General features: G+C 49.7%; 1 protein-coding gene across 10 annotated transcripts in view; it reads left to right on the top strand.

Moving 5' to 3' along the window:
* Positions 1-19,044, top strand: part of CNIH3 (cornichon family AMPA receptor auxiliary protein 3) — a 218,051-nt gene that overhangs the window by 94,753 nt on the left and 104,254 nt on the right. The window lies entirely within an intron of this gene.

The following is a 19,044-nucleotide window of genomic DNA, read 5'->3' on the forward strand; positions in this document are numbered from 1 at the left end:
GGCATCCCTTAGGAGAGACCAGGATGTTTGGTCAGCTATCCCTCATCATAGATGCCTCAGAATCACCGGGCCAGAACTTTGAGCCCTGCCGGGACCCCGCCACTGGAGTTTCTGATTCAGGAGGTCTGCTGTATTTGGAAAACGCTCTTCAATGATTTTTGTTCACTTGCCAGTTTTAAAACACAGTAATGGGAGGTGATGGCAATAGGCCACTTGTAATGTGGTAGAACTTGGATTCTGGATTCAGGGCGGTGGCAATGGGATGGAAGAGGGGGTCCATTTGAAACGCTCTGTAAAGGGGCAGGGAGGTCGTGAGGTGACGTCAGACCTGCCAGAAACCCAAACTGCGATCACATAGGTTTGTTCAGCGGTTCCTGAATGGAACCCATCCCGTCCAGCAGGTAGAAAGGAGCTCCCCTGAGCTTTAGCAAAGGAGAAGTTTTCACAGGTGGAGATTGTGAGCACAGAACACGTTGCTTCGGGCGAGGGCGGCTTCCTGAGGGGGATGGAAGAAGTCCTGGGTGCACTGTCCTGCTGGGCCTCCCCTCGGTGACTGGTTCAAGCTTCAAGGGCTGGGATGCTGGACAGTGCTGTTGGTGCATGTGGCCCCATCTGGGCCCGTTTAAACAGAGCGCTCGCCGCTCTGCTGCCTGGGGTATGTGAGCCCGGCTCTCCGCGTTCCTCCCAGATCAGCGATTGCTGGGCCCCTCACTCACTGGTGGCCGCATGAACCTCACTCAGAGCCTTTTCTGGGGAGGTAATTCCACAGGATACACGGTTATTTGAGCTCTTTGTGGACAGGTTTTCAAAAGGCTATTTTTGCACACTATTATTGCTGACATTACCATCATGTTTTTAAAAGCTACTTTATTACAATTTCTAACTTCAGTTTTGTCTAATTCTCTCTTTTGAAAAAGAGTTATACTATGCAGAGCAAAGGCATTAGGAAAAAATTCTCGAGTGTTCGTTGCAGAGAGGCACATAATCTGCCTCAGGACTGCACATCTAATTGGTCCTTGACTATCCTCACAATAATGGGCCACTCACAGTGTGAAACCCGGTGTTCTCAAAGCCTCAGCTCCAAAAACCTGGGTGTAAGTCTCGTTTGGGCACCAGAAGAAAATTACCCGGTTCCATCACAAACCCTCAATGCCCGAGCACACAATGTTTCATTAAAAGGCAGAGAAAAAGTGCTGATGGACACCCTTCCTTTTTGGGAAGCTGATCCTTTTGTCATGGAACAAAGAAAGGCTGGTAAAAATATTCACTCTGCAGTCATCAGGATGGCAGAACTTGAATCTGATGAACAAGCGCATTTATCATTTGTCATGATATTTTGGCTACGTGAGTCAGCATTTTGATTTGCAGTGACCATTTTGAAAAAATGAGGCACTTCTTGGTCCTGAAATGTGTTTCTTGGGAATATTCCTACTTTGTGGACTGGTTGACTGTGTGGAGCTCTCAGCCTCTGTGTAAGATAAGAACATGGGAGTCTCAGAAATGTCAGTGTGGGTTGGCTGGCGTGAAGTCCGTGAGGTGAGGACCGAGCGAGGGGCATGTGTAGGAATGGGAAGGACACAGCAGGGCTGGCGTCAGCCTCAAAGGTCAGGGAAGAACCCCCGGAAAAGCTGGTGTTGGGGAGGAACTACTTTACCCTCAGAGTTTCTTCTGGCGCGTCTAAGAATCACGTTGACATGAGACAGATTAACAGCAACAAATCAAATTTATTTTCAGGCGTACTGGAACCCCACATACAGAGAGGTTCAAAGACAGAAAAGGTAAACTGAGGCACGTGTGCCATCTTGACCTAAGGAACGGATAGGGGCCTGGGGTCTCCAAGTGGAGGACCGCCATCCACGGGGCAATGTCTGGTAATGAGATGTCTGCCCTGCCCCACAGACGAGTCACTCGGCTAAAATCCATCTCTGGGAATAAATCCGATTCTGGGAAGGACCCGTAATTTACATCCTTCTGGGTAGTTAGGGGAGGGGCAGAAGTTTCTCCTGAGTCTGCTGCATCCTGACTGCCCTCACCCCAGATAGTCCACATGCCAAAGTGGCACATTATGGGGAGACTTGCTCTGAACCCCATCAGTGGCTTCCTAGTAATCTATCACAGGCCAGTAAGGCATTATTCCATCTGAACAACCCTAGAAGCATGCTCCGTCTTCAGCCTATATCACTTCCCTCTGTTTCCTTCCCGTTAAACCCCAACTCTGCGGCCCATCACTGGAGGCTCACCTCTCCAGCCTCATGTCTCGCCGCCGCCGGCCATGCCGGGGTCCTCCTGCGCCAGGAGGTGCCCCCTCTTTCATGCCTCCACGACTTTGGTCTTTTGTCCTTTGCTTATAATGCCTTTCCTGCACATGCCCCTCCATCAAAATCCTACTCATTTATTTTCCAAGGCCCGACTCAATGTCACCTCTATCAGGAAGCCTTCCAGACCCCCACAGTCCCTCAACACACATAGAATGAGCACCTTCCATATGCCAGGCACGGGGCTGGTGAGAAATCAAAATGGGCAAGACACGGTCCCTTCAGGGGGTCCTGTATGGGCTTCCTTGGCCGCGAGTGGATGTGCCGGCTGCTGGTGGTATGAAGTCACAGGACAGTTCTTTCATTGCTGAAAGTCCCTGTTCCTGGTTGTCGGGGAGCTGCACGCCTGATCCATCAACGTCTCAGTGGACGGTGGGCATGCTAGGACAAAATGGCTTAGCTCTAAACCTCATAGTTGGCTTTTTTGAATCTATAAGCAGGCAGTAGTCTTGAAAGACAGACTTTGTGGAAAGAGGAAAGGGCTTCCCAGAGACTCTAAGTCTGCCCCTTCCATGGAGAGCCAACTGGGCCAACTTACATCATGGGCTTCTTACTAAGCGTACAGAGAACTCCGGATACAGATCTGATGGAGGGAAGTTCTCACCTCACGTGAACAAGGAGAGTCCTTCCCTCTGCCCCCCAGTGCTGGGGGGGGGGAAATGGGGCAGTGTGATGTTGTGGATTATAATAAAAAATATATGTATTTGGTCTCCATCCAATTTCTAAGGGATTTTCTAAGGGATAAGAGCAATGGGAGCATCTTTTGCTGTGCTATTTGGTTTTTATCTTCAGTTCCTGAAATGGCTTTAGAGAGATAAAGGTGAAGTGGGTGCCTTCTTATTTGTAACAAGCTCCTTTCAACCACGCCTGAGTTTCTGTTAATGAGGTGACTTTTTGGAAGCCCCTAAGCAACCGTAGGCTGGGGGCTGGTTGCCCGGGGCAGACATTGTGTGATTGGAGTGCTGGAACTTTCAGCCCCACTCCTCATCTCATGGCAGAGCGGTCTGGCTGGAGATCGAGTCCAATGGCCAATGGCCAATGCTGTAATCGATCATGCCTATGTAATGAAGCCTCCACAAAAATCCAAAAGGATGGGTTTCAGAGGGCTTCCAGGTTCATGCAACAGAACACGTCCGTGCTCCCCCAAGCTCCTTGGGGACAGAAGCTCCTGTGTTTGGGATCTTTCTAGATTCATCCTATGTATTTCTTCATCTGGCTGCTCAATTGTATCCTTGTCATAACCTTGTAATCTGGTAAGTAAACTGGTTTCCTGAGTTCCAGGAGCTGCTATTCTAGCAAATTAATTGAACCCAAAGGGGTCATGGGAACTGCCGATTTGCAGCGTTCAAAGGAAACCACAGGCCCCAAATCAGTCACTTATGGCAGGCCGGTCACCACACAGGGGCTTAATACCTAACCTAACTGCAGTTTCAACCCCCAGAAATGTGGTCCTAATGGGTCGTTGAGGGAATTTCTGGTCAGCCCCAGGGAGGCGATCTGTCCTGAGGGCCCTTGCCTTCCACCAACAGAAGGTTAGGTTATCCACCTGATACGACCCCCTCCCCCCCCCCCCCCCAAGGTGACTTTGCCTGAAGCAATCTCTCCTCCGTTGCTCATAACTTCTTGCCCTACCCTCCTGCCTATAAAAACCATCCATTTTGTCAACTGCCCAGAGCTCCCCTCTGCTTGATGGGTGGGATGCCGCCCGATTCGCGAGTCCATTAATAAAGCTGGTTGGATCTCCAGCTGTGTTCAGCTGAATTTTGATTTTTAACAGTAGCCAGTGGGTCAGCAGCAGGGCTGACAGCCTGCACCTGTGCTTGTCGTCTGACATGGGGGGGCCGAGCCTGGACCCTGTGGGGTCTGACGCCACCTCCCGGGAGACAGTGTCAGAATTGAGTTAAATTGCAGGACACGTAGCTGGTGTCACTTGATGTGGGGAAATCCTCCCACCCGGGGAGGGAAGTTGACTTGTGAACCATCTGCTTCTCCCCGTGGGATCGGCACTGGAACCTCCAAGGGGCTCTCGTGACACCTGATGATCTGGGGACTCTGGGGGCTTGAGGGCAAGTTCCCGGCTTCCCTGGGACGCTGCCGGCCTCTGAGAGGAAGTCGGGCTTTTGGCACGTGGGAGACACAATAAGATGGAGGCAGAGGTGGGGTGACGCGACCGCAGGCCGAGGAAGGCTGAGAGCCGCTAGAAGCTGGAAGGGGCCACACTGCGAGGGGCCGTGGCCCTGCCGACCCCTGGGCTTCAGACTTCCTGCCCCCAGAGCCGTGAGAATATTCATTTCTGTAGTTCTAAGGCCCCCAGTTTGCGGGACTTGGTGAGGCAGCCCCAGGAGAGGAATACTGTGCGGAGCGCTGGGCTGGGCCGGCACTTCGGGTCACGTTTCTGGTTACCCGTGCCCCGTGCACTACTACGGGCCCTGGGTTCTCTGCGGGCCGGGTGGGGGTGCAGGCATGCGGAAGGAGCCAGGAGTCGGGGCCAGGGAGGCCACGGAGGAAGGCCAGCCACCTGGGACCCCAGCCCTAGGGGCACAGCAGCCCAGGACCCTGGGCAGGACCAGCCACAGCAGGGGACACGGGGTAAGACATCTGTGCCCAGAAGAGGTCAGGGGACAGCGTGTGGACCAGAGGCCCATGCGGGATGCTGTCAAGACAGGATGTGTCCCCCCGCAGCCGGGGCCATGGGGGAAGGAAGCAGGTGTGTGGCCAGAGTTCCTCTGGAAACAGGAAGCAGACCTGACAGGGAATTTGAACTTGGAAAGTGAGTGACTACCCGAAAGAAACGTTTCCAGCCCACGAGAGCCTGAGGCTCAGGCGCCTGGAAAAATCCGGGAGTGTGTGTGTTGTCAGTGGGGATTGAGCACAAGAAGAGACTGGTTAGAGAAAATTTATAGTTTTTGCATATTTGAGTTTTAGTATATAAATTCCACTCCACTCCCAAATATTGACCATATTCTGTGTTTTTTCCCCTCCCATGTTTGCTTCCTCCACTAAACTGTGAACTCTCTGTGGGTAGAGATGGTGTTCTGCCTCTTGGGATATTTGGGTCCCCGAGACCTAACGGGACAGTCCTGACACATAGTCTGGTTTCGTCAAGTGTCTGTTGAACGAATGACAATATTCAAAATGTGTAAGCCCCAGGGCGCCCAGCTGGCTCAGTTGGTGGAGCGGTCGACTCTTGATCTCCACGCCCCACGTGGAGTGTGGAGATTACTTCAAAAAATAAAATCTTAAAAAAAAATCTATAAGTAGCATTTCCTTTCATTTTCCCTCAGTATCTTTCAAGTTTTATTTTTTCCAGTTTTACTGAGATATAACTGACATATCACACTCTGCGAGTCCAACGTGTACAACATCAGATGTGATGTAGGTAAAATCCTATGAAATGATCGTTATAAGGAGATTGATTAACACCAGTCATAGTTACGGTTAGCCACGGAGTTAGTTTTTCTTCTTGTGATGAGAACTTTTAAGATCCATTTCTTAGCAACTTTCAAATGTACAACACAGTGCTATGCCGCAGTCTGGATGCTGCATCCCCAGGACTTCCTTATCTTAAAACTGGACCTTTGTACCTTTTGACCCCACCACTCATTTTTTTCAAGTTTTCAACAGTGTCCAGACTTTCTTAGGGCCTTTGCCTTGGACCCACACATGGCAAGACCGTGAGGACCAGGGTGCAGGCTTGGGGTCCAGCAGGAGCCGGGAGGGCGGCGGTGGATCTCGGGAGGATGTCTGCATGAGTTCCTTTTGGGACCTCTGCTAGCACATGACAATGGCCCCGTGGCAGGGTCTCCTGCCCCTGTGAGTACATCAGAGATGAAGAGAGGGAGTTTTTCCGAAACAGCATAGTTTCTAGTAGGATCTTTGCTGCTACTTTAGCAAAAAAAAAAAAAAAAAAAAAAGTATTCAAAATAAACTCCCATAGTGTAAATTAATTCAGATGTAAATAACCATTCAGAAAACCAGGAATTTGACAAGCAGAGGTGTCTGCCAACATGTCCTGGGTAATTAACTAGATTTTTGCACTTTTTTTTTTCATTTTGTTGGCAGCACCAGGCAAAACTTCCTTATTTCTTAGCTCCGATTTGATGGTGCCGATTCTAGGAGTTAAAAAAAGACTTGGGGTATTCGTGGCTGGCCTCTCAGGCTGTGCAACCTGCTGGCCTGAGAGGCTTCTGTCCTCAGTTCCGAGTCAGCGCCAAGCCTTGGGCCACACCACCTGCTTCTCCCCGGCCTGCCTTTGTCTGGAGCCATCACAAGGGCTGTGCGATGCCTATCTACTCTCCAGATTCCCCTCGGGATCTCCGAGCTCTGAGACTGAAGGCTGGAACCCAGCCACTGCTGCTCAGGAAAACTGTTTGGGTCGCTCTCGTCTCCCCTTGGCCGGATGATCGGGCAAACGGGTAGTTGGAATGTCCCTGGGGCACACGCTTGCTCTGTGCACGGCTACACATGGTGGAGCTCCCAGCAACTCCTTGCTCGCCTCCTGTTGCAGGCACTTGGACGGATGACGCCTCATCATTACTGTAAGTCTACATTCGAATCAGAACAACGGCTCAGTCTCCTCAGGTGAGGCTGAGGGTCCGGGTTAAGTGACACTAAGTCCCGAAACGTCCTGAGTGTAGGCAAAACTGATTTTGTCCTGGGTGAGCTGCCGGCTGCAGCCTCTTCTCAGAGCCAACTCTTGGGGGGTTTGGTCGGTTCTGCCTTTTGCTCCCACTGAGTCTCTGGCACCCGTGCCTCCGGCATGGGGCTGGGGCCGGGGCTGGGGCGGGGGCTCGCCAGTGGGACCTTACTGTGTGGCGTGGAGGTTTGAGGATCACAGTATATCAGCATGTGTGTTTCAATGTTGAATAAATGGAGAAATGTTGGGAAGCGAAATTCCACCATCTAACCTTAGGAGAGGTGTTTGGATTATTAGTTTCTTTGGGCTGTTTTGCCTCTGTAACGCCCTGCCCTTGCCCTGTGGCCACTCTGCATCTTAACCATGAGCGTGGGGCTGCGTGTGCCCCCGTCTCCCTGGCCCTGCCCTTGGCCCTTCCTCACCACACTGCTCCCAGGGGACGGATCCGCCGGGGCTTGTGGCCACTGGGTCTGCGGCCTGCTGGGGCTTCGGGTCTCCATTTACAAGCAGTGTGTTTCCACAGAAGATTTATAGGGTCTTGCTGCAGAAACAGCGTCTCCCCTACAATTACACCTGCAGAGACATGATGCAAGGCGGGGGGGGGGGGGCTGCAGTCGGAAAAGGCGGACTCTGGCTTCCCCTGAAGCTGTTTTGTTTCATCCAGGTTGACATTCATGCCCTAGTTATGCCTCCCATCTCACTCTGTGAACTCAGCCAAACAGGTCTGCTCCATGATCCGCGAAAGAACACGCGTGTTGGCACCCTGCACCCCTTTACTTCCCTAAGTCCTGCCTGTGCTTCCAGCTGTGGTCAAAGGGTCAACTCCTCCATCCCAAGTCATGTATAATCCGCAGGATTAGTCCAGGCCCTCCATGAGGTGTGGGATTTCCGAACCAGCTGTGTGGTCAGATTGCCTGGCTTTGAATCCTGGCCCCTCCGTCTGCTGTGTGTCCCTGGCAAAGTTACCTAACTTCTCTGTACCCCTGGGCCTTGCAAACGGCATATGCGAGGGGCTTGGTCTCAGTCTGGAGATGGGTTTCTTGGAGGCCCATTTTGAAGGATCAGAGGAGACCACAGACTGGGCCCACCCATCTTGGCACCTCCTCCTTGCCCTGCACACCGGGACGCAAAAGTTGGCATGGTTCCAACTGGAGAACTTCCATTTGTAGGCCCAGATACTGAACTATAAAACAGCCCATTTGTGGGGCGCCTGGGTGGCTCAGCCGGTTAAGTGTTCAGCTCTTGATCTCATCTCAGGTCTTGATCTCAGGGTGGTGAGTTCAAGCCCAGCATGGAGCCTACTTAAGAAGTAACCACGGTTTACAAACTGCTCTCCCAGAACACTTAGTGGTTGCTGTTGTTCTCTGCTGAGGGAGTGCTCATTCAGACCAGCTGTGAGGACTTCCTCCATCCCGAGTGTCCACGGGTGTTGGTGTTGGGCGTGCGCGTGCATGAGTGTGTGCACACCCTCCATCCCAAGTGTGCACGGGTGTAGGTGTCGGGCGTGTGTGTGCGCACCCTCCATCCCGAGTGTGCACGGGTGTGGGTGTCGGGCGTGTGTGTGCATGCGTGTGTGTGCATGCATGTATGTGCGCACCCTCCATCCCGAGTGTGTACAGGTGTGGGTGTCATGCATGCACATGCGTGTATGTGCATACCCTCCATCCTGAGTGTGCACGGGTGTGGGTGTCGGGCGTGCATGTCCGTGTGTGTGTGTGTGTGTGCATCCTCCATCCCGAGTGTGCACGTGTGTGGGTGTTGTGCGTGCGTGTGCATGCGTGTGTGCGCGCACTCTGATCTTTGCAACGGTTTAAGCCATCCTTCAGGCGAGCTGAGAATATGGACTAATGAAGTGACTCACAGCTTTATAAGCTCAAGTTCTGGTGGAGCACAGGGGGCGTGGACAGAGCAGCAGAACTCCGCGAGAAGGGAGGCCTCTCCGGGCACGTGGGAGTCGGGGTCTCGGGGAAGGGGGATGGGAAGGAAGGGAAATCGTGACCACGGTACTCAGACTGTACAATTAGGCCCAACATTAATCTTGTGAGTGACAGACAGGCTAAACTTGTAGCCTCAGATTTTCTGCAGGACGCCTGAGACCGTCCCTCAGACCGGCACAGTGCTCCCAGAGCGGGGAGGCACGGGGAGATTGTGACATCTGACCCAAAAGCCCGAGTCCTCGAGTGTCCTATCTGAATTCGCAAGTGGAACAAAACTAATGGCTGCACAGAGGGCTCATGTCAGTAATAATACCAGCCAGGCTACGGAGGCATCCAGTACATCCAGGACTGAGCCGGGAGCTGGGTTTAGACGCCGGGGGGCAAGTGTGGGCACTTGAGGTCTCCAGCAAGCTCCGTGAGCCCCCCAGGCCCTGCAGTCTCTGAGCCGACAGTGTCCCCTGACAGCTGCCCCGAGCAGTATCATTGAAGTCAATGGTGCATCTCTAGGTGCGGAAGGAGCCAGGGCCCTGAGCTAAGTGGGGTGTTGCTAATTGTCTGCAGTCTGTTTACAGTGCCTGCCACTAATTTCTGCAGAAGGTAGCGCTCACGGGAAGATGGCATTGAGCTGAGTTGGGGACATGAGCGGGAAGCTGCCTCAGCCTCGGACCCAAGGACTCTCCAGAACTGTCCGTTCTGGGCTAGAAGCCCTGCCCTGCCCCCTCCCCGCCACTTCTTTGGTGAAACATGGCTTCTGCATTTGCTTGGTCCCATCCACACAGGCCAAGCTGATGAACGTCTGGTTTTTGTGTCACACAGCTAGGAAGTGGGAAATTAGGCCCAAAGCTTCCCAACTAAGTTGTCATCTGTTTCAATTCAGTGAAAAATTAGTTTATGGAACATACTCTGTGTCTGAAGCCTTGTGCCAGGTGCGCCCACAGATATGTGTGTGGACTCCTGTTGTGCCTCTTATCAAAGTCCTACATGGCTCTGTGCATCTCTGTTGGATTGTGAGCTCCTTACAGGCATGGACTGTGTGTGCCCCATTGATTGTGTCTGCAGAATGGTAAGTGCTCTAAGGTAAATACGTGAAAGGCAGTCATGGTCCCTATCTGCATGTTGTTCATCATCTAGTGGGCAGACTTGTTTAAAGGTTACCAGTCAGACTGTGATAAATGCATCCATCCATCCACCCATCCATCCATCCGTCCATCCATCCATCCATCCATCCACCCATCCATCCATTCATCCATCTACCCATCCATCTATCCACCCATCCATCTAATCCATCCATTCATCCATCCACTCACCCATCCATCCCCCCACCCATCCATCCATCCATCCACCCATCCATCTACCCATCCACCTACCCATCCATCCATCCATCCACACATCTGTCCATCCCCCCCCATCGATCCCCCATCCATCCATCCATCCATTCACCCACCCATCCCCTATCCATCCATCCCACCATCTACCCATCCATCCATCTAACCACCCATCTACACATCCATTCATCCATCCATCCCCCACCCATCCCCCCACCCATCCATCCATTCACCCACTCATGCATCCACCCACCTATCCATCCATCCATCCATCCATCCATTCATTGAATGTTTGCTGGACATCTATTATATGCCAGATGCTGGGAGGGTAATGGTGATTCAAAGATGACAATTAGCGACACCCCACTTAGCTCAGGGCCCTGGCTCCTTCCGCACCTAGAGACGCACCATTGACTTCAATGATACTGCTCGGGGCAGCTGTCAGGGGACACTGTCAGCTCAGAGACTGCAGGGCCTGGGGGGCTCACGGGGGGCGCACGGAGCTTGCTGGAGACCTGAATTCTGTGTATTTGATGTATGGTACTTGTGCACTGCGTCCCTCCCAAATGCCTTTAATATCAAGTACCTCCCAGTTTATAGATAGAGATAGAAATTCAGCATGTAAAGAGTTGAACTGTAAGACAAGATGGTGTTCCACTGATATGAGGTATCTAGAATAGTCAAATCACAGTTATAGAAGGTAAAACAGTGGAAGCCAGGAGCTGGAGGAGGGGAGAATGGTTATTGTTTCATGGGGACAATTTTGGTTGGGGGAAGATGAAAAATTTCTGGAGATGGATGGTGATGATGGTTGCATAACATTGTGAATGTACTTAATGTCAGAGAACTGAATACTTAAAAATGGTTAAAACGGTAAATTTTATGTTATGTATATTTTACTAGACCCCACCCCAAAAAAACAAGGTGATAAGTACTCTGCAGCTCGAGGACACATGACCCTGGAGTCCATGTCTGGTCCAGGTGGCCTGGACAGGTCACCCTGCCCCAGACCCCAGAGAGTCTGTGACCTGCTTGTCTGCAAGGGGGTTTGGGGGCTGCAGGAATTAGAGCAAATGGGAATTATGGGATCTGGAGGCCCACCTTATCTAAGTTATAGGAGAGTTTGCTCTACTGGACACTTTCCCTTTCTGGAAGCTGTGAGTTCTGTCCACAGTGGGCTCCACGTTAAAACCGTCGCTTGGTGAGTAAAGGACTTTGGCAATTATCTGTCACTGCACAACCGACCACCCCCAACCCTAGTGGGACTTGAAACAGCAGCTAGTCTTTATCTGCTCGGGACACAGCTCTGGGGGGTCTCCGCTGGGCGCGGTCTCTGCTCCTCGTGCTGTTGGCCACACTGATCAAGGGCTCGGGGCTGGAAGAGGCAAGGCCTCCCGCAGTGTGACGCCTCAGCTGCACGACCAGAGACCGGGGGCCGTGGGTCTCCTCTGTCCTCGAGGAACTATTTTATGAGTCGGATGGACTTTTGATAATTTTTGATCGCCTTCAACCCCTAGAGCTTTGCAAACGTGGTTTGGCAAAGTCACAGTATTTAATCAGTAGAAAATTCATTGTGCTTCTTACTTGTGTCATCGCTTTAAGTACTTTACTAAGGTATTTGAATAGCTTTCTTAGGATTTATAATTTGCTTTGTTTCATGTGGTCTATCATATTTCTTTGTTTCTCTGTAGTGTCTTTGACTTACCCTTAGCTTAATTACTTGCATTGAGTGTTGAATTAAATTGATTTAACAGAAACACTTATTTCTTCTGGTAAAGCGACAGAGAGCAGAAATATCTCTATTAGAGTAAGGCTTATTCTCCAAATTCTTTTTTCATTTTCAAAATGTTCACTCTTGTTTTACAGGTTACGGTAAAGTGAATATAAAATCTCCACGCTCTCTTAAATAAATAAGTACATAAAATCTTTAAAAAATAAATAAAATCTCTAAGTTCTTTTCTCATTATAGCATTACAGGCTGCCCATCGAGGTTCAACTATTCTTTCAATTCTTAATCTTAATCCCCAGATTATCACGTCATTGAATTCTGTGTATTTGATGTATGGTACTTGTTGTGCACTGCGTCCCTCCCAAATGTGCATGTTGAAGCTCGAACCCCTGGTGTGGGTACATTTGGGGGGGGGACTAGGCGGAGGTGGTATCGGTTACGTGGGGGCACAATGGGGGCCTTAATCCAATAGCCCTGGTGTCCTTGTAAGAAGGGGAGGAGACCCCAGAGCCCTCCTCCTCTCTGGCCGCATGCACAGAAGGAAGGCGTGTGGGGGGACAGTGGGCAGCCCGGGGGGTGGCTCTCACCAGAAGCTGTATTCCCGGCACCTTGACCTTGGACACCTAGCATCCAGAACTGTGAGAAGATAAATTTCTCTTGTTTGGGCCACCCAAGTTTGTGACATTTTGTTACGGCAGCTGGAGCAGACTAATACAGTAATAAATATAAAGCTTATCAAGAAACAAATTTAAAGTGACTTAGTAAATTTACAGGCTTGATTGCATCACCTGGGGATAAGTGAATACAGTGACTTCGTCCATTTTTTAAATTTAAATTTAAATTTAAATTTAAAACTTTTAGATATGTTTCTAAAATGCTGTCTGAAATGCCAGACTTACTCCCTAACATAGAGGTGCCAGCCCCATCTGAACAAAAGATTTCCACGGAAATATTTCTTATTGACACCATTTTTCTCAAACAATAAAGTTTGGTCATTATTTTGGAAATGATTCCTTACAACTTCACAAGACCACCAAGATTCAATTTAAATTTCTCATTTTAAAATAAATTATTACTATGCTTTTACACACAACATTAAAATACAATGAGTATTTTACTGTCTTGATTTATAACTTTTCAAATAAGTTGTTTTCTCATTTCAGTAGATACATGTTTTCCAACTAGCGGGACCATAAATAGAGAATGCAGTGTATGTTTATATAGACATTATTCTTTTTTAAATGGCTATTGAATATTTCATATTTGGAAATGCTCTATCATATTTAAGCAGATGCTGGCTAGTGTTAATATTTTTCAGGGTATTTTTCTTAATATTTTTAATCATTTTATCAACATTTTAAACATTTAAATTTAGACAATTTTGTTCTTTCTAGTGCACTGTTGTGTGAAACTGATCTTTGGATTGTTTTTGCTATTGATAATTACAATTATTTTATGAAACCGTGAGCTTTCGCAGAATGTGATCTGCAATCGAACCCTGAGCATCATTTGCATCCATACTTGCATCCCTGGCATCGATGAGACACTTGTATTTTTGTTAAACGCTCCAAGTATTACAAGTATGGAGTATTGTGTCGTTTTGTAGTAATTCTGTGTACTGTGTTATTTTGTAATCGTTCTCGTGGGTGTGAGAGTTCTCGCGGGTGTGAGAGTTCTCGCGGGTGTGAGAGGTGGTCTGGCCCGGAGCTGTAGCAGCAGAAGGGGCCCTAGGCTGTGATTCATTATGAACATCACTGCCGGTTCTCTGCAGACTCGGGAGATGGAGGTGGACCGTTGTTAAGTGAACAGTAATAGACGGATCCTCACTTAGTTTTCTTTCATGAGTTCATTTTCAATATTTTATACATAAATTCTTAAATTTGTAAATATTGAAACACTGCCTTTACCACTCTCACGAACGGAACAGCTGGTTGGGGTGGGTGGCAGGTGATTCCGGGACAGCGAGAGACCTGGACGTAGAGCCTGGTGCGCTCTGTGATGCACGAGCTTGCGGGGGCGCCTTCATCAGTGGCCCTTATCATAGCCTATGACAATTAGCCTGAATGAATGACTTTCACTTAGAACTTGATTACTGATGAATTTTACTGTTCGCTGCCATAGCCATTAAGGCTATTTACCTGTCAGAACAGAACACGTTCAAGATGACCATCATCACTGCAGTTTTACTAATGAATATTGGCTGAATAAACTGAGAGGTGGAAAGTTGAAGACCTCGGAAGGCTTGCGCTTCTGGAGAGATTCTGGGAGATGTCCCTGTGGGGCGAGACTAGAGGGGAGGATGGCTCTGCCAACAGCCAGGTGGCGGTGGGGAGCAATCTCCTGCAGACGGGAAAGAGGCTGAAGTTGGGGTTGTGGAGGAGAGGGGACCCCTATATGCTGTTGGATGCCCAGGACCGGTGGAGGAGGCAAGACCTCACAGGCAGGGCTGTGTGGTGTGCAGGAAGCATGCAGCCAGGCACGGGGGCTCCAGTGCTAGGAGGGAGCAGGGGGCCCAGGGCCGGGCCAGCTGGGGTGGCAGCCCGAAGCGGCGTGGGCAGATGACCAGTGGCAGAGAGAGGAGCTGCCCAGTGTTTGGTAGATGGAAGCCCCCCAGATCTCATGGGGAGCCCTGGCGAACGCTGGTACTGAATTCCCTGCTAGTCAAGTGGGAAGAGGACTCAAAATTAGATTTCAGTTATTTTAAAGAAAATGAAGAGGGGATTGATCCAGTACTCTCAAGTCTGTAGCTCACAGCTAGCTCCTCCACACAAAAATGCATGTGTGCCACACAAGTGGACGTGGTCCAGAGTCAGACAAACCGACTGAGAGATATGGAGGCACACATAGCAACAGACATGGGCTTCCCGAACCCAGTCACCGTGCTCAGCATGGAGCTGTCTGTGGCAGATGCTCAGCTTAGAAAGAATTATTGTTGGATAGATCACAAGCAAGAAAATGGTTAAAAAGTCCTAAGGGTGAGGGGTGGAGGGAAAATTTTTACATTCTGGTTGGAACAAACCAGCTGTAAAATACAATTTGGGACAACCAGGAAACACGTGTGGCAAAATGTTGATGGTTGTAGAATGTGGGTGATACAGAGATGGATGCTCACTAATACTTCTTTTTCTACCTCCCTATACATTTGAAAAAATTTTTAAAGATTTTATTTATTTATTTAGAGAGCATGCATGTGAGTGGGGGAGGGGCAGAAGGAGAGGGAGAGGCAGACTCCCTGCTGAGTACGGCGCTGAGGGCTCACCCAAAGACCCTGAGATTGTGACATGAGCCGAAATCGGGAGTTGGACTGACTGAGCCACCCAGGCGCCTCTACGTTTGAAAGTTTTATGAGTGAAAACCCCACTAATGGGTATGGAAGAAATGTGGATATCCAAAAGGCCACTCAAAACCCTTTTTTCGGGTGCCTGGGTGGCTCAGTTGGTTAAGCCACTGCCTTCAGCTCAGGTCATGATCCTGGAGTCCTGGGATCGAGTCCCACATCGGGCTCCCTGCTCAGCGGGGGGTCTGCTTCTCCCTCTGACCCTCTTCCCTCTCGCGCTCTCTGTCTCTCATTCTCTCTCTCAAATAAATAAAATCTAAAAAAACCAAAAAACAAAAAAAAACACCCTTTTTTCTTTGCCTTACTATTTGATAAAGGCCAGACGAGAAAAGATTCATCTTCTCAGACTCACTTGCAACTAGGAACGGCAGCTGAGTGCCGGAGTGCTGGCCAAGCAAATGCAGGAGAGGGTTTCCGTTACTCTCCCAAAACATATGCCTTCATGGGCTGAGACCTTTTGGCTCTTTCCTTTTGTCCTGGCCGCAACATGGATGGAGACGCAGCAGCCTTCTTGTGACCATGAGAACCAGATCCATGTGCTAAGGATATAAGTCAGGAAGGTAAAAGGAAGTGGGGACAGTGATGGTGTCAAGGAGCTGCCAACCAGGCCTGAATTGATTATCCACCTGATTTCCTCTCTAGCAGGAAAACCAGGAAAACACCCCCCCTGCATTAAACCATGGTATCAGTTAAGAATTGTGTTTACCTGTAAGTAACAGACAGAATTCCTTACTCTCGTGGCTTAAAAAAGTCAGAAGCTTTATTGTCTCGCACTGTAAGAAGTCAGAGGATAGGACGTTCAGGACTGGTTTGGTGGCTTTATCATGTTGTCAATGGCACTTCCTCTATCTTTTTAGCTTTTCCGTTCTTGATGTGTTGATTTCTTCCCCATTGTCACAAGATGGCTGCCATACCTCCCTGCGTCCCGTCTGCATTCCAGGCAAAAAGAAGTATATATCTCCTGAGCTCAAACAGTGTCAAATGGCCGCATGTGGCTGCATGGTGGCTAGGAGAAAAAACAAAGCAATTGCCTTTTCAATGTCTACCGTTGATGAAACAATGTCGGTTGGTCTCTAAACATCCGTTCCTCATTACTTTCTCTCTTGCCGTCCTCTACTGTGTCACGGGCAGTTCTTCTCCTCCTCCCTCTTCCAACGCTCCCTTGTGAAGGAGTTATTTATAACCTCACTGAGGAGGCTGGGAATCTTTCGAGTCCCTGACAGTGCCCGCCACCACTAAATCACATTTGTTGAATTAATAAACTGTAACTGCCTCTTATTTTCTGAGATTCTACTCCCCCAGATAATTCTGCAATTGGTGACACAAGATAAAGCAGGGCTGGGGAAAGGTCAAGAAAAATCGAGGCTAAAGTATGTATGGAGCCTTGAAAGTCAGAGTGGTAGGATAATGGATTCAATTTTTTTTTTTTGTTTGATATTTTATTTTGATGTAGACACTCCTGATTCTGGTAATGCTGGGCTAGATCATTCAGACCAATCCTCCCACTAAATACAAATTAAGAGCTGAATAAAATCTAAAAGCATCTTCTTATAGGCATCAAAGACTTACCCAGAGAGTAAGGAATTACTGGGGCCAAGTTCTGAGAGTGGGCAGGATCCAGACAGGTCAGCCTAGCACTGGGAGCCAGTTTTGCCCTTCGGGGCATTTGCTAATCTGGAGGAAGGGTAAGAGTGTGAGTTGGGACTTATGCGCTTTGTAGGGCTTGGGGCAAAAGCCAAGGTCCAAGGACCACCAGGGCTTGGGATTGATAACCACCTGCTTTGGCCGGGGATCTAAAAGGACCACTCCTTGTGGATAAGGGTGAACCAAGAAAACCAGCCCTAAAACAGACCATGGTCTTCTGGTTACCCCAGAAAATCTCAAACCCTGAATTTGGAGCAAGACAATTCTAGAAAGCTTGTGTCCCCCAGACACCTGGCAAAAGATGTAGAAAATCCTCCTTGGAGAAAGATGACATCATCTTAGTCCTCGAATTTCTGCAAAGAACTTAAAAAAACCTGCTTGACACACAACAAAAACTTAGTGGACATAGGAAGAGTGAGGACTCCGTCAGCACAAACCAGCAGAAGCAAAAGACAATAGATCAACACCGAAGGAACTCAAAATATTTGAATGATTCCCATCTTCCTGTGATATTTTCTTATTGTTTTGGTGCCACAAAACTTATATGGTATAATCACAACCGTAGTGGCTGATATAAGGAAATGGTTGATGTACAGTGAAAGGCAAACAGAGCTCGAAGGCAGCACAGACCCATGGTGGTGGTGGTGTCTGCGAGTGGCCAACTCTGGTGTCTGTTTCATCCTTTTTCATTTCCGTATTTTCCAAATTTTCTTTAACGAGGATTTATGCTAGAAGACATACACGTAAAAGAGAAAGTGATAAAGACTGTAAACCAGAGTGGGGCTGGATTCACAGGTGCAAAACCTCCACAGTTGCCCAAGGTCCTGTGGTCAGAAGGGCCTCACACTTGGATGAATGCTCTGCTGCTTCTATCTTGAAATTCTTTTTTTAAAAAAGATTTTATTTATTTATTTGAGAGAGAGAGAGCATGAGAGGGGGGAGGGTCAGAGGGAGAAGCAGACTCCCTGCCGAACAGGGAGTCTGATGCGGGACTCGATCCCGGGACTCCAGGATCATGACCTGAGCTGAAGGCAGTGGCTTAACCGGACTGAGCCACCCAGGCGCCCCTCTATCTTGAAATTCTTAATAATTTTGAACAGGGAGTCCTCCCAGTCCTGCATAGCCAGCCCTCACCCAGAGGCAGTTAAATGCTGATCCGTGGACCCTCTGTCAACAGCCACTGGGCTTGCTCTGGTTTCTGTACCTCCCACTGAAAGGCATCTAGTTTATGAGTTGGAGGTGTGCCCAAACAGCTGCAAGAATGTTGGGGTATGGCCGGGAGCCCCCTGGGCCAGGAGTGTGCAGGTCTCATCCTAGCTCTGTCCTGGCAAGTCTAGGACTAGCTCTCTGTAAGCCATTCCCTCCAGCTCCAAAGCTGTGCACGTGGCATTTAGCACACCAGTGTCAGAATCGATCAACAACTATTTATTTAGCGTGCACTCTGCAAGACAGCAGGTGCTCTGAGATCCATTCTCACGATGTGTTTCCAGGCTCCCAAGAACTATCTGAAATGACTGGAACCCCTCTGGGCTCTTTCAGAAATCCCTTACACAGGAAGCATGGGGCATTTCCAAGATGCTGGGCCACTGGGGCAAAGTGTGCAGATTATAACCCTACCATTTATCGAACGTGTAGCCAGGGCCAGGCCCTGCGCTAGGTTCTTATGTTCCCACTTAACCCCTTGACATGGATTGGTAGTACGCTTACCCGATTTTTTTCAGATAAGGAAACAGGTTTAAAGAGGTTAAGGAACTTTCGCGAAGGGGTCCGACTCCAGAGGCACATGCTCTTGACAGTTCCATGTACCAGCACCAATAGCAGAGCCCCCCACGGCTGCCTCTTCAGCCCAGACAGGGTCTGGGTCTCCCAAGGTCAGATGGCGGGGGAGGGCGGGCGCTCGGAGGGAAAGCCGCCGCTCCAGGCGTTTGCAAACACGGCCCCGCGTGAAGGGCGCTACACGAGCAGTGCTGGGGCCCACGGGCTCGTCCCGCGTCCGCAGCTACGCAAGGCCAGCCCGCTTGGGCGACGCTGCGAGCACCGGCGGGCGGCGGCCGCGGCGGGGCGCGAGTACGCTCGGTCCCCGCCCGCAGCTCCCACCTCCTCAGACGCACGTGTCCCGAG

The sequence above is a fragment of the Callorhinus ursinus genome, unplaced genomic scaffold, assembly GCF_003265705.2.
Source record: "Callorhinus ursinus isolate GAN/ISIS: 27379988/994484 unplaced genomic scaffold, GSC_fseal_2.0 scaffold13, whole genome shotgun sequence".
Classification (NCBI taxonomy): Eukaryota; Metazoa; Chordata; class Mammalia; order Carnivora; family Otariidae; genus Callorhinus; species Callorhinus ursinus.